Genomic DNA, 16,670 nt, shown 5'->3' on the forward strand with positions numbered 1-16,670 from the left:
CTGTCCTTGCTCTCCCAGGCCCCTATGCGGGAATAACTAGAACTGCCATTTCCTTTGGACCTAAGGATCTTGAACATAACAGACTGCACCTTCCAGACACACACTGGAAGGTGCAAGCAGCGGGGATCTGCCCCCGGGGACACAAGTCCCAGAGAACGTGCAGAGAAGTGACCATTTAGAATGTAATATTATGAGGCTGAAGCACTGTGTCTTAAGGAAGGAAACCTAGTAAATAAAAATAAATCCACTATCCTAGAGCCACAACGAGTTTACTGACACGCAGAAACAGTGCGCCTCCCACCAATTCTTTATTTGCTGCAGTCCACGCACATAGGTCCAAAATATTTGCTAAACTAATTTATTTGGCTTTGATGGAATGTGGAAGTTATATCACATGTACCCAGCAAGGCAAAGCTCCTTTCTATTATTTCCCACAATGTCAAGGGCAAAAGTGTACCCAGCTCATCTGTTCCAAAAAGACAGGTGTGGGAGCCCCATAGAAGGCCTCTTTCAGATGACCCTAAACTGTGTCAGGACAGCTGCTGAGGCCAGAGCTCTGCAAGAGCTGGTCCCGGCTGGAACATAGACTCAGTAGAGCAGTCCAGAGTGGGCATCATTACATCTGAGCAGCGAATGTCCCAAAGGAAAACAGGGCTGAGGGCAGGTGGGGCTGCTGGAGCCTGCATCACCCACGCATCCAAGTCTGGACCTCCATCTACACTCCTAAGAGTACGTCAAAAAGCTAACATTTGGCCCTAGGGACAAAGAGATGAATGAGATATCATCCCTCCCGACAGCACTCATGGCAGTGACACCGGCAGGCAGAGTACTAGGCGTAGGAAGCCAGCACCTGAGGGTGCAGACGCTCAGGTACGGTGTGTCGAGCTCTGGTATGGCACCCAGAGGTCTGTGCCAGGATCCCCTAGGGCAGCAGGATGCTGTTGGGACAGTGCCCATAAGCCATGGAACATGACATCCTGGTGCTCAGATTCTCCTCCCACTGGAGTCTCCTCTGTGCTCTACCTGAACATCAGGACCCACCTTAGCACACACTCACTCTCGCAGCCTCGAGAACCATCTCTACATGATGATGCCCAAGGGTACATCTCTGGCCCAGGTGTCTCTCCCGAACTCAGTGCCCACATCTCCCTTGGGCATCGATCATAGAGTGCTCAACAAAGATTTGCATACTTATTCTGTCAAATGACACCCGGTGCACAGCAGATAACCAGAAGGTGCCTTCAGAAAGAAGTGGCTTTTCCTCATTTGTACAAAGATGTCACTGAGCTGGGAACAAGCAGCCTGCTGACAAAGGGGATGTCCTCGACTCCCCAGGTATAAAGCAGTCTGGGACAATTGGAATGCCAGCAGGTCACTTCTGACTATGAGCAGTCTTGTCCATTTACCAATGTTGCTCATCTGTCCATGACATTAAAAAGACTAGCGAATGATGACCTCGGTGACAACAAGAGCCTCTCTGTTCTGGATCCTTTCTGTCAGCATATAAACAAGCTCAGGTTTCTCCCCTTTGCACCAGACTGTAAGTCAGTGTGCATACCCCATCCAACATCCTTTCTGCACACAGGACCCTGCTGCTCATCTATATAGGACTGGGGACGACCAAGGGCAGGTTGGCCTGTTGGCCCAATGCCCTGCGCTGTAAGGGGGACATTCTAGATGAGCCATCGACCACTTCCCTTCAGAGTTCGACCATCATTCCTGTGCTTGGGGTCCTCTCCCTCTATTATACATAATTACACATTACTAATATAACAATTCAGTTTTCTAGCTCTTCCCACAAAGAGGCTTGATGGAGCAAATCGACTGTAGATTCCAGTATTATTTATAAAAAGGTCAACCGGAAACAAAATGAAAAGTCCAGTACCAAGAAGAGTGAAGTCAATAAATTAACACAATGGAGTACTATGGAGCCATTTAAAAAAGAGAACACTGTTATGACTGTATAAATATTGTTCCCTGCAGAGCCAAGAAATGTGCCGGAATTACATTTCCTTCTGTACAGTCAAGAGCCAAGCGCTCCTCCCAGGAAGAGTCCTTAGCATCGAGGTCAACGAGAAGCGTCTCCTCTCTAGCTCTCTCCTAGCTCTACAAGCAGGTGGTGTCTCATTGTGCTTCACACTTGGAATGTAAGCTGCTGGTAATTGTGTTTATTTTTTTGTGGAGTTTTCTATTGCCTACGTTTTCCTATTGAGAAAAGAAGCACAGCCCATCTTTCCATAACCTAGTGCCTTCCAGCTTCTTGCTCATTCTGTCCATGGTCTGGAATCCCTCCAGGCTCCGTCCTGAAGATCTCTTTCTTGCAGCAGTGACTGCCAGTTCTAACTTGGACTGTGAGCTTCCGAGGCCCGCTCATGGCCATGTGTCTGTCCGTGAGTTCTTTTTCTTTAGACTCCCAGAAGCCACCAAATCTCTTTTGTCCCCACTGCCTCCTTCATAGTCCTCACTCTTGTTTTGCTGGTGTAGACCCTCGACTCTGAGTCCCTGCATGTCTGCAGTTGCCTTCACTCTCTGCCTTCTCTCAGCGTGGAGACCAGGAGTCCAAAGTCAGTTTTGCTGGGCTAAAACCAAGATGTCAGGAGAGTCAGGCTTCCCCAGGAGGCTCTAGGGAAGAACCCATTTCCTGGGCTTTTCCAGATTCTAGAGGGGCATTCCTTGGCCTTTTCATCACCTTCAAAGCCTACAGCTTAGCATCTTCAAATCTGTCTCTGCTGGGGTCCTGCCATCCCCTCTCTCTTCTGTGTGTAGTAAAATCTGTCATAAGGACACCTGGGATTGCATTGAGGGCCCACCGGGATAATTCAAGATAATCCCCTCATGTCCCCTTACCTGAATCCCATCTACAAAAACCCTTTATCATATAAGGTGACATTTACAGGTTCCAAAGATTGGGACCCAATACCTATGGGGAGGGGGATGTTTTTCAGTCTACCACATGGGATGTAAATTTTTTCTCAATGGTTAAAAAATGATTTCCCTTACAACCTTGAAGGCCTTGCTTTACTATTGTCTCGCATTCGTTCTATCTGGTGAGAAGTTTATCTTGCTGGCTCTTCCTCTTCCTGCCTTCAGCTTTAGAATGCTCCGTGTTCTCACTCTAGCTGATCTTACCTAGTGTGTAGCTTTAAATACCATCCACCGCCCTGGCTCCACGTCCGATTTGTCTCTGCCCCTGGAGCTCACTTGTTTCATTTTCCTCTAAGAAACGCGGTGTCTCCAAGACTACCACTTGAAGTCTCAGCTTTCAGCATCACTTCTCATCCCTGCCCTGGCTGGACCTGCAGGTTTCCTAAGAAGCTCTGCTCTGGAGCCTGCAGGGCAGACTGGCCCCTGCCCTGACCCCGCGGCCCCCTCCTCTGTGAAGTTAGGGCTCAGAGACTGTATTTCTCTCCTCTGCTGTATTTCTGACACCACCATTCTTCCCCCTGCTTTAGATCAACCAGAAGTTTGTTGCCATCTTTCACTTGCTGATAACTCCCCTCCATTCACTTTGTTGTCATGGGATTGTACTTTTAATAATCTCTCTATTATCATTTTAATGGGTTCTGGGGTAGAATGGCATAAATAAGCACTTGTGCTAAATCTTCCACCTTAAAATCTAAGTTAATCTCATTAACTTTTCAGTTATAACTTCCATATGCTTAAAAGATAACAGACATTCTATTCAGAGGCCCTTGTCCATGGGCCCCTACTGGCAGGAGGCTGAGGGGTATGGCAGCATTCAGATTTACATCCCAGCTTGTCTGAGCACCACTGCTTATGACACAGATCTGCCAGGACAAATTAGGGAACTGGCAAACTGCATGTGGGTTTCCTCTTTCCAGGATTTTTTAAAAAGCAAACTGCTGTGTGGCCTTCCCTGCAGCGTTGGAAGTACATGCACCGAGGCATTAAATAAAGAGAATGTACAACTTTAAACCAAGAACATCTTTTGCAGGTTCCATCGGCCCAAGAGAACCTTTTCACTCAAAAGCAAAGCCTGCACGATACGTCCCTGCTTTACAAAGGCTGGAGTTTAAAAATAAACACGAGTGTTTGAAAGAGCACAAAAATAGTCTGTGCCAAGCTCCACACCTAGGTGTGTGGTAGCTCGGGGGAGCCAAGCAAGGCCATGTCCAGTCCAAAGTCAGCCCTTGTGGACCTCAAACAAGTGACATACGAGGGAAGGGTGCCTTTTTGTGCCTGATTCCCTTGTACTACGCCACGTCAACTGCACCCCATTCGAAGCAACCACAGGCGTCCACCACGTCCAGCTAGCCATAAACAGGCTGCGCAGGCCACCCCCAGAGCTGAAATCCATGTCCTTGCCCACTTTTGTCTCTACCTGACCCTGTGGCCTCCTCCCCATCGATCCCTTACCCAAACTACAGAAGTAGGTTAACAAAGCAGAGATTTCTGCTCACCCCACATCTGTGCCCACAGATAAGCTGTGCCTCTCCCTGGAATGCCCCTTGCTCATCTGCACCCCCACTCAGCCCACCCCCACTTGTCAGAGTCCCACGTTCTTCAAGGCCAAGTGCAAACTGGTCACCTTTTCCATTAGTGGTATCAGCTCCAGCACCGACCAAACCTACCCATGGAGCGCAGCTCCTCTGCGGCCCTCATGTTACTCTCCCTTGTCTTTGGATAGTTACAGGTATGCTGTACCCTAAAATGGGCTGTAAGCCCCCTCAGGCGGGGATCAGGTCTTCATTTCCGGAGCCTCTGCAGCTCTCTCATAGAGAAAGCTCTTGGAATAGAGTGACCACCTGCTGGCTAGTGGGATCCTGCAAAATCCCCACCCAGCAAACAAGCAGATCTCCGCTGGAGAGACGTGGGATGTCGTCTCTAGCAGAGCTGCTAGGTAATGCTTTACACGTGCACGTGCACACGCGTGTGTGCACACGCATGCTGAGATACAGGGACTTGCTCAGCTCCAGGCTGGCTCAGCACAGCTGGTGGCCTGGCTTATGGCCTCCCTACAGCGACCTTCTCCCTCTGCCCCCATGTGCCATACTAATGACCTTTCGCATGTGCCCTGCCTGGCCTGAAAAGAGGCTGTAAAGCAGCAGTCAGGGTGAGCTCAAGGGCCACGACTACGTCTTACGTGCCAGATCACAGCCAGACCCAGACCCCCAGAAGAGATGTCCCAACAAAGAGGGGAGAGAGAAGGGTATGTGACAGAGAGAGCGACAGGGATGGAAGTGCATGCTCCGCAAAGGAGCTTCACACGTCTCTGGCCTTGGAGGGGATGTGCAGAGACTGGCAGGCCTTCTGTAGACAGAGAGCAACGGCTAACAGAAGAATGATGTGTCTTCTCGTCACCCCACTAGCTGTGTGTGGGCAGCAGGTTATGGGGAATCTGGTGCAGGGCCACAGAACTGGGTCGTCAGTGTCTTCTCCCTTTGGAAAAGGTCTGATGCATGACTCTTAGCATGACCAGGCGGCAGCAGGTGTCAGACAGCGGGGCCACGTGTGCCAGCAGGAGACTGGCTCAAGAAAGACCCATGCTGTTCCCATGCACCAAGGGCACGTTGCCCGGCTCTTCCAAAGGGTGACAAGGGCTCGTGTGCAGTCACCTCCCCACTTCGTGTTTCTCTTTGCCCGGTGCTCTGCCACAGCCTTCCAGCCTCGATTCAATTTCCACATGCATTTACATCTTCAGAGCAATTCATGTTCCTCTCCTAAGAGATCAGTTTTTTAAATCAGAAATGCCTTTCCATGGTCACACAGCAATGCTGAGATCCTCGCCACCCAGGTCTCAGCAGGATCTGAGACAAGGTACTTCCTGAAAGTGCTAGCATGCATACAGCAAATGCTGAGATCCTCGCCACCCAGGTCTCACAGCAGGACCTGAGACAAGGTACTTCCTGAAAGTGCTAGCATGCATTAGTCACCTGTTGTGTGCTGCCATCATGCTGGGCACTGACATACATGTCCCATCTAATTTTCCCAACAATCTTGAAAAACCAGAGTCTGTGTCTTCATTTTACAAAAGAAAATAGGAGGAAAGATTAAGTCACTTGCCCAAGGCCACATACGGCTATTAAGTGAGTGACCTCAGCCATCTAGCCCAACGCGTGTTTCAAGCTCCTTCATACTCATTCCACTGTTCTGCTGCCCTCCCCACCCCCACCCCCCATGCTGCGTGCAAGCTGGAGCCCACCTGAGCTGCTCGGCAGGCCTTGGGCAAATAGGTTCATCCTTATCCATCCCTTACCAAGGCTGTCGTCCCAGGCCCTAGGAATGACTCGGAAAGCCAAGTCCTGCCCACCAATAGCATCCTTGCAGCCTTTCCCCCAAGTCCCAACAGTCAGCACGAGCCCAGAGAGTATCTTCCAAATTCCCCAAACCCTCAGAGTCCTGTCCAAGAGCCTCCAGCCCTGAAAGTGTATCTCAGGCTTGTTTAGACCATGCAGATCAAGCAACTACCCGATCGGTAAGATGGGGCAGCAGGCAGCTGCTAGCTGACCTGGCGCTTCAACGGCCAGGCTCACAGGTGGCCACCAAGAATCTCCATCTGGACCCCAGGTCTCTCTGTAGCTTCCAAAACAAGGCTCTTCCCGACACAGCACTGAACAAACGGGCATCCCACCAGCGTGCCTGGTTCCTACTGACCCTGTACCCCTGGAGACTTCCTGCTCCCTCTCCTCCTCCTCAGGACCACATCTATCCCTGCGTCACCCTCTCAAATGGCATTTCTTCAGGGAAGCCAAGATTCTGCACCCAATTCTACTCTGAGACACCGCTGGGTGTCCCACAATTCAACTCAAGATCGACACTGTCTACTAAGGGAAAGTGTCAGATCCCACAGGTCAAGGGCTCAGTCCCACAAAACCGCCCCCACTTCAGATACCAATCACAAGTCCAGGTTGTCACCTGTGCTTCTGAATGACTGGCTAAAGATGGGAGATTCCAAAGGCCCTCTCCTCGGGTTCTATTAATTTGTTGGAGCAGCCCACAGAACTCAGAGAAACGTGTTGCTCACTAGAACACCAGTTTATTATAAAGGGTAGAACTCAAGAACAGCCAGATGGAAGAGGTGCACAGGGCAAGGTCGGGGGAAGGCTGTGGAGCTCCCGTGCCCTCTGGCGTGCACTCTCCCCACATCTGCACGTGTTCACCAGCCCAGACACTCTCTAAACCCCGTCCTTTGGGTTTTTATGGAGGCTCCATTACATAGGCCCCACAGATTTAATCACTGGTCATTGGCAATTGATTCAACCTCCAGCCCTTGTCCCCTCCAGGGAGGGGTGCGTAGGAGTACTGAAAGTTCCAACATTCTGATCACTTGGTTGGCTCCCCGGGAAAACAGCTCCCATCCTTAGGTGCTCTCCAAAGGTCACCTCATTAACAGAACAAGAGATACATTTATCGCTCTTCTCCTGGGAGACTTCAAGGGTTTTAGGAGCTCTGTGCTGGGAATGGAAGACCAAGTATATGTTTCTTATTATAAACGGCAACATTACGAAGCCTTCCCCAGCCTCTCTGTTCCGGACCAGAAGACCCTACTATCTGCCCTCAGGACACCCGTGGCTCTCCTGCAGAGCGCTCTTCACGCCTGGACCACGAGGCTCCTCACTGCCCCTCCAGATAATTCCCTTCCAGCTTTGAACCTCCTGTCATCAGACTCTGTCATCCACTCCCCCTCACTGCTGCCGTCACCATAACCTCCGTGTCACTCCCCCTCATTTCTCAGTGATTTCGGCTCCTAGATCACCACCCTCTCTCCCACACTGGTCCTGTCCTGACTCTCAGGTATCTCATTACACACGTGGGTGGTCCTGCCAACTGGCCTCCGGTCACTTGAATTCTTCTCTCCTCTCATTCAGCTTCTCCAGCTCCCCGTTAAGGTGTCATTTATTCTCGACTCCAACCCATCTGCAATCTTCGCTTCATGCACCTCGGTCTCTGCACCTGACCCCCCGCCCTGGCCCCACTGGCCCAGCCCATGCTCCCAATCACCTTTACCTGCCTCTGTTTCCCGTGGCACTTTTTGCCTTCTAATGTGCCACGAAATGTACTTGGTTGCTATGTTTTTATTTGCTCTGCGTCTCATTAGAATGCAAGCTTCGTGAAGGCACAGACTCATCTGTCTGGTTCACCGATACCCCGATACCATGGACAGCGCCCAGCACACACTTCTCACATTTTTGGATCAAGGAATTATAATTATTCTTTGTAATTAATCAGTTTTCTCTCCTATACTGTAAGCTCTACGAAGACAGGGCCAAATTCATCTTAGTCACCCTGGAAGTACTCAGTAAACATTACTTAATTTAGTAAACCAAGGAGCAAAGTTAGGATGTAAGAAGTACACTTGCTGAACTAAAAAAGCAAATCTGCTGCTTCCAAGGGCAGCCTCTACCTGAACTGCTTGGATGCAGTTCTGTTGTCACTGGCTGTCACCTGAACGCAGGTGACCTAAATAAAGCTGGTGACTCTGATAAGCCCAAGCAGAAAACACCAGAAGCCCTTGGACACAGAAGGTTGAGTGTATACGGTGGTTTCTGCCTCTGCCCTGAAAATATTTGATGGCATGAATGTGGGGAGACTGATTTTACCTGTTATCAGTTCCAGCGGCTACCTGAAAATGTTCATTCTAAAAACAGACTGCCTGGAAAACCCTCAACCGTGAACTTCTTCCTGCAAAAGAAACGACCCACGTAACTAGATCCTATCTAGGTTTCAGATCAAAATTTCAGTCTGACTTCCTCATCAACCTGCACTCAGATCCACTAGGTTAGTTTAGCCACTAGTGGGTAAGAGACTTGCTCTATGAAAAAAGACAAACTAAGCAATTAAGTTTTGAAAGGTGCATGTAGAGAATCAAATCTCACTACGTCAGACTCAGTTTGATTCCTCATCTAGAATGGAGGGGCTTGAAACTCCAACTTCTATGGAAGTAAAGTGCTGTTTGACTGGGAAACCAGTCCTGAAACCATGTCACTAAAGCACCTTCCTGCTACGTTCCCAATAGGCAGATCCTTCCATTATAGCTAGGAGAGCCCAGCTACAGCAAAGTAGCTACAGCACTTGGGAAGGGGGGAGTGGGGAAGAAGAAAGGAAGAAAGGGAGGAAGGGAGAAAGGGAGGAAGGGTGGAAGGGAGGGAGGGAGGGAGAAAGGGAGGGAGGAAGGAAGGAAGGAAGGAAGGAGCTCTCGTGCATCTCTGGGACAGACAACTCAGGCAACCAACTGCCTAAATCATGAAGCACTGACAAGAATGGGAAAGAATGTGATCCATGGCCAAAAAGAGGGTGAGCAATGTCTGGAGAGCTTACAACCTTCCTGTGTCAATCTTAATATCAGCATAACTAATCTGATGGAGACCCGGCCTAACAGGTTTACCTGTTTGAGATTTAGACTCCTATCATGTGATCTGAATAATGTCTTACTAGATGTGATCACAACATGCAATTCAACAACAGCGAAGAATGAAGTCATTCTGAGAACTTCTACTGAAATCTGAGAAAATGGACCAGGGAGAAACCAGGAGACAGAAGGATGAGAAAAGGAAGGCAAAGGGATGGCTTGGTGGATTCTGGGAGAAAGAAATCCGTAGAAAACTCAGACAGCTGTGTGAATCCCTGCAAATCCCATTCTGTGACCTCAGAGAAAAAGAGCCCACGTGACTACAGAATGGGCAGACACCTAGGAAATAACTGGCCAGTTCTGAGATGCCACCACTGCTCCTAAGGGAGGGTCTTCTGATAGAACCTAAAGTAGCCTTCTCTTCCTTGCACAGATTCTCCAGAAATTTCCAAGTACATACAGACACCAGTGCCAATGCTATTGTGGTTGGGAGGATACAGACTTGGCCTGAGGCCACGGTCATCTCACGTGGCAATAAAGGGACAAGTAAGACCAACTAAGAATTCACGGGGATACAAACATGATGGATGCAGCCTCTCAGGGGAAACCTGCGTTGTATCCCAGGCCTCCTTCAGCCTTGTTCATGACTTTTCCAGGGTTGTGCCAATTTCACCAAGTGCTTGAAAGGCAGCTGTGGGAAGCTGCATCACTTTTTCTGCCGACAACGTCCCCAGGCACAGGCCCAAGCTCTCCCCTTGGGAGAGAGGCTCTGAGGGCGACAGTGTGACCAGGCCTGGGCGACACTCCATTCTCAGTGAATTCCACTTAATTATTTAAGGAATGAGGCATTGTTTCCTCTGTGGGCAAAGCTTTCAGAACATTTAAAATGCATGGGAGAAGCCAAGGAGTGGGTTTTTTTTTAGCTCCCTCCCTTGAAGCAAGTGATATGGCCTTCAGTCAGGCTGTGGGATTCCAATTCCAGTTTTCCAGAATATTTCATCCTTGGTGAGGCATGCCTGTTTTTTTGTTTTTTTTTAAAGAGAAAAATTAAAAAAAGCAGGAAACTCTGACAAAACCAAACTCGATGAAGCATCAGTTTTGTCCCAGGGGAGTCACTTTTAAATTTAGTGGGTCAGACGCTGTTGGTGTCAAAGAAAGGTGGGAGTCCAAAACCCCTTGAGGCCATGCCGGGTGCAGGGGGCGTACAGACCCCCTCAGAAACAGCTGTGCTCAAGCCAGGTCTGTGGGCCCACTTCTGTGCTTGTCTTACACAGCTCATGTCACAAAAGGGAACCTGAGCCTCAAACCATCCGGGTGGGTGACTTGTAGGTCCACGAAGGTGGGCTGGCCACCCTACAGGAGATGTGAGGAGGAGCTGAGCACACCCAAAGCAAAATGCCATAAGGAACACTGTTCCCACCCCACGGAGGGTTGACTGAGGCCCCTAGAAGTGGAGGGTCCACTCCCAGAGAGGACATTAATGCGCTGTCTCCCAGCTAAGCCCACAAGACAGTTTCCCCGAGGACGAGGAAAATCTGGCAACACTCAAAGCTGTTTATTGCTCAGAACAAGGTTCGTACAAAGCTTTCGCATCAGAAGTATCACAGGCCACCTTCTTCTGTTACCTGCTCTGTGCATACTCCACCTGTGACGGGTATGCTCAGGCTCCCTCACCTCCCTCCCACTGATGTGAGTTCCAGCAGTTGAGTCCACACAGAGCGAGCTCCCTCCCCAAGTGTCAACTGGTCACCTACACGGAAATGCTCTCTCCTGCCCCTACTCTCACCTCCTGGCTCAAGTCCTCCCTCCTCTAAGCTAAAACACCCAAATCCTTCAAACGAGTGGTTGTAATCTCGTACGGGTCAGGGACCCCTTTGAAAGTCTGGTGAAAACTATGGACCACCTCCCCAGAAGTACACACCCGTAGGTACACTTCTCCATCCAACTGGAGGGAGAGGTGCTCGCAGACCCCACCCTGCATCTAGAGACCCCACTTTAAGATCCCTCCTTCAGATCATCCTCACAGAACACATGTCCAGACCCCTCCTGCTCTGCTCCCCCTCCACCCATCTAAGTATGATGAACTCTGGAGCCGGAACCAAGCCCAGCATTCTAGACGCAGAGGGAAGCAGGCCCATCACCTCCTTCATTATGTCATTACAGCTATTTCTACTTCCACCGAGGTCTCTGACGTTTCAGTCCGCGTTTGGGATGCCAGCCTGACTCACACGGAGCACACCATCAGCTCGAATCCCCAAGTCTCTCCCGCGCTCGAGAAGATCTGCCCCACTCTCCGCCTCAAGACAGGAACATGTGCCATCATCCTCTACCTCGGGACAGACTGCATCCTCCTGGCCACCCAGCATCACTCAGGCTGTCGGGTCCACCCTGCTCTGTTCGTTCACAACCCGAGCTTGTCTTTCCCTCCACCTACTGGCTCTCCCTCCGGAGGCTCAGTGAACCCCCTGAAATCTGCAGGTGCCAGCAACCCAGCCTGAATGTTCCCTTCACCTTTGTGATTTCATTGAAACCAGGCTGGTCCCAGAGGACAGCACTTCTCTGCCGTACACGTCACTGACTTGCTCCTCTCATCTCTCACAGAAGCAGAGAACAACGGGACAAGGGCGAGGTCTCCCTGTGCCTCCTCGCTCCACGCCCCATGCCCTCGGAGGCCTGGCCATCCCGGCCATCTGTCTCTCACCAAGCCTCCAAGTTGTTTCCTGCCGCTGATCCGGGGCTTCGGCTCTAGGCCCAGGTTCTTCCTCGGCCCACTTCCTGTCACTGTCACCATCCACGTGGATAACCCCCAACACCCTGGACGAAGTTCCTTCACCTCCTCCACGGAAATGCCTTCGTTCCCAGGTCCTTCCAGTGACACTCTCTCAGTCTTACCAGGAGCCCTCGTCTCCAGGAACGCACCTGAGAGTGTGAATCCCCAACCCCTGCTTCCTGCCCCCACGGCCCACCCTTCCGGATCACCGGCTTAGGTAGCCCACCCACAGAGACCTCCATCCACTGACCCACCACTTTCCACCGGCACCTTCCAGCTCCACTCTCTGCCTTGAATGGCCCAGACCCACCCCATGCTCTATCACTGTCACCAATCCCATGAGAATCCCTGTCCCTCAGCCTGATGCGTCCTGCCACCTGCCTCCTGATGCCCACACCCAAGCAACTGCTCAATGTCACCACACTGGGTGGACAAGTTTCACTTTAAATTCATGTTCCCTGACCTCAAACTGTCACTCTGCCACGGCCCACAAGCCTGCGTTTCTCTGGTAGGCTTGTCATCCACTCTCAGGCAATTTCGCACCCTCTTCTCCTCCCCAGACTCCCACACCCCGTCCTCCACCCTGGCTCTCAGCGGATGGCCTGGCTCATGCTTCACCGAGCAAACAGGAGCCACGACGGACTCACGCGTCATCCAGCACACCCAAGCCTGCTTGCATGTGCCCCCACTGTGGCCTCCCTCCTGCCCTCCCAGGGACGACCGTTCCCCTGGTGGCCAGAACCACCGCCAGCCACCCTCTCCAGGTTTTGGTCCCTCTGTCAGCCCCTCCTCTGGGGCAGCCCTCCCGCCAGCGTCACGTGTGCTTGAGCTCTATCGCAAGGACATCCTCCCTCTACCTACAGCCTCTCATGTTAGTATCCTATTTCTCTGCTCCCTTAACAGTCAACTTCTTGAAAAAGTGGTCCACACATCCCCACACAACTGCCTGCCCAGCCTCCCCATCTTCCAACCCACCTGGCTCCTGGTTCCACCTCACCACCGAGCTTGCTCAGGTCAGGGCCACCAGCAGCCGTCATGCTGCCCAGTTCCAGGCTGCATCTTGGCAGCGCGGATCATGATGCCCAAGCCCTCCTCCTTGAGACACGACTCTATCGGCCACCCCGATGCCACCACCCAGTTTCCCGCTCCCTCACTAGCCACTCCTCCTCCATCTTCTCTGCTGGCTGCTCCTCCTTGATGCCACCTAAACGATGGGTGCTCCCTGCTCCCAAGCCCTCCCCTTCCCTGCCTACCGCCTCTCAGTCATGACCTCACCCTGCCTGTCAGCAGTCGGACCTCTGCTGAGCTCCAGATGCATATAATTCACTGCCTTCTCCCCAGCTCCACTCACCGCCTCGAGCTTAACACGTGGACACCTGACCTTGACTCCCCCACCCACCCCTAACCTCCTCCTCCAGGCTTCCCCACAGTGATTAGGTGCTTAAAGCAATAACCAAGAAGCCCACTTTATGTCCTCCCTCTCCCTCATCCCTTACCCCAGGGGTCCCCAACCCCTGGGCTGCGGACCAGTACCAGTACGTGGGCTGTTAGGAACCGGGCCGCACGGCAGGAGCTGAGCAGCGGGCAAGCGAGCGAAGCTTCATCTGTACCTGCAGCCACCGTCTCTAGCATCACCGCCTCAGCTCCACCTCAGATCAGGCATTAGACTCTCACAGCTGCACCGCTCCCTGGTGCCAGAGGGCTCGGGGACCGCGGCCTTACCCCTCTGAGAGCGCTGGCAAACCCAGCTCCAAACCTTCTGTGGAATCCGCCCACTTCTCTCTCTCCTCTGCGACCTTCTCGGCCTCGGCCAGCACCCCCCGCACCTGGGACCCAGGAACCCTGTCACTGGTCTCCTTGCTTCAGTGCTTGTCCCTTTCCAACCCATTCTCCACAGAGCACTGGTCTTCTTAACACAGAAGAAGGGTCGTTGTCGCAGCCCCGTTAAAATCTTTCCATCTTATTCAACCTCGGTGCATCTCAAACGCAAGCCACAGTTCATGCCACGGCCAACCCTGTCCCCACCTACTTCTCTCCAGCCCCACATGGGGCTGTCCCCTCACCCTCTGCCATGCAGCCTCGCCACTCTGATTTCAGTTTCTCACGCATTCCTGGCAGCTCTTTCCCAGTCTAGGTCATTGTACCTGCTCCTTCCTCCACCTAGAATGCTCTGTTCCTGCTCTTCACATGAGGTGGCAGCTTAAATGTCACCTCTTCAGAGAGGCATCTCATAACCGTACATTCTAAAGTCGGTCTCAGCCTCTGCTTCTTTTCCTCATGGCACGGAGCATAACTTGCAGTTATTTTATTTGTGGATCCGTTTACAGGTGTTTTGAGGGGGAGGAGGGCAGAGACGGGTAGAGTCTGTCTCCCTCACTGGAATGTAAATTCCATGGGAAGGGGGACCATGTCTAGTTTACTCACCATTGATTACATGTTGAAATGGTGATATTTTGGATATACTGGGTTAAATTATACTACAGTTCACTTCATCTGATTCTTCCACTTATTTCATGTGGACACTGGAACATGTAAGCTACATAAGTGGCACTCATATTTCTATTGGACTGCACTGGCCTGGCTGGCAAAGGTGGGGGAAACGAAGACTATGATATTAGGTCAACGTGACATTGTATTATAATTTTTTTATGTCATAAACAATATAGAAAAGCCGGTACACAGAAGACACGTAGATCATGCTAGGTGACAGCAGGCTTGAAATGCCAGACTAATGAGGATGAAGTCACGAACCACTGCCACTTAGACAGATGCCTCGCAAGTAGCTTATGTCAAATATCCAGTATGTGTACAGTCCTGAAGGCCAACACAGAGGGCGTGTTCCACCACAGTCACACAGCACAGATCCTAATCCCCTTCCAACTACAGTGGAATCCCAGGCCTGTGTCAATGGACACAGTCTAGACAGTCTTGTCTGCGTAAGACTCAATACTCCCATCTCCTTCTTTTCCCTTCCCATACTTAAAGAATTAGACTCACTGAAAGAAACAAGGGTTTGTTACGGTTTGGTTTCTCTGACCACCTCAACTCTGGGCCACTGCGAGACTCACTGAGTGGGGCTGAGGGGAGAGAAATGTGCAGAGGCCATCAGCCCCCCGTCCATAGGACACACACAACGCCAGGTGCGGGACAAGAGGGCACAGATAGACCGCCCGCACCCTGACTCTGCCCTCGGACATTGAGCTTGCTGTCCAGGTCAGCGTGTTAATGTCCATTCCTCTGAGAGATTATCCGCTCCCGTGGAGCAAGGAAATCCACTTCTCACAGAGGTTAATAAACTCACAAATCTCATTACTCAAGGAGGTCATGCTAGCAAGAATTTCAATGCATTTTTTTTTTAGAAAGGGTCTGGAAGAATTATTAACAACAGAATAATAACTGGCTACTCAGAGAAGCAGGGGCAGAAAGGTGACTAATGGGGACAGAGCAGGCTCTCCCCCTCCCATACAGTGTCCCTCAGGACTACAGATGGCAGGGCACTAAGCCTCCAACCAGGGTGGCCAGTTTTGCCTACCCACCATCTGGTCTGGGACTGCTTGCCTCTGCCTCTGCTCCCAGGTCTCTTGGTGAACTGCAAGGTGACTAGCTGTGGTGACTGGCACCTTTACAAACTCATTCTTGAATCTCTAACTGGCCCCTCCAGGTGACTCACTAATAGGCCCGAGCTGACTCCCTGTCCCAACCAGGTAACAACCTGTTGCACCAAACCGTTTCCTTTCTTTCTGATGTAGTCCCTGGTTCCCAGATCAATTCCTTAGCACACACGCAGAAGGAAAACCCAGCCGATCCAGCTCCCTCATTCACGTCCCACCCCAGCCTCACAACGCCTACGTGTCTGCGCCTTGCCTGCTCTGAGGACGAACCCAGTCCCCTTCCAGAGGCTGACTCCTTCCCTAAGCTCCTGTTCCAGTTCCCTCCTGCCTACACCCTCACCGCCTCTCTAGTACCCTCAATATCTTCCTGTTCTTTGACCTCTCAACATGCTCCACTTAGGGAACAAAAATCGACCTTCCTTCCACCCGGCCTCACCCGCAAGCTCGCCTTCATCTTCAGCCAGACGTCCGTGTTCCCTCCCCGTACTCTCACCTTAAACTGCCTGCAAATGGATTTGTGCCTTCACACCTGGCTGAAGCTGCTCTTCACATCCATCAGCACCCTGACACCCCTCTCCGCCCCACATCGCAGTGGTATTTAACGGCTGGCACCATGGGGCCCCACCCCATGCCTAGCTTCCAGAAGCCTTTGCCCCTACTCAGCAGTTCTCTCTCCTCTTGCCTCCCTCCTACTCCCCTCACCTCCAGTCCATCCACTGGCTTCTCTTCCTTCCTTTCCATCGCAGTCCTTTCCCAGAGTTCCCTCTTCTTCTTCTCGATCCACTCTCTCCTTGGGAGAGCAAATCCACCCAGAGGTGATGGCTCCCAAATCTGTATCTTGGACTCTATCCTAACTGCTGAGATGAATTTCTACTTATAGAGGCCACCCCACGGATGACCCACCACAAGTGAAAATTCACCATATCCACCTAAAACTAAACTCTCATCACTTCCTACGAAAAAACTACATTCATCTTGA

At 51.4% G+C, this 16,670-nt stretch overlaps 1 pseudogene; it reads left to right on the forward strand.

Annotated features, from left to right (window-relative positions):
* LOC102885888 overlaps positions 1-11,808 on the forward strand; it is a 19,365-nt pseudogene extending 7,557 nt beyond the window's left edge.
* Positions 11,809-16,670: the final 4,862 nt, after the last annotated feature.

Source organism: Pteropus alecto, unplaced genomic scaffold (assembly GCF_000325575.1).
Source record: "Pteropus alecto unplaced genomic scaffold, ASM32557v1 scaffold60, whole genome shotgun sequence".
Lineage (NCBI taxonomy): Eukaryota > Metazoa > Chordata > Mammalia > Chiroptera > Pteropodidae > Pteropus > Pteropus alecto.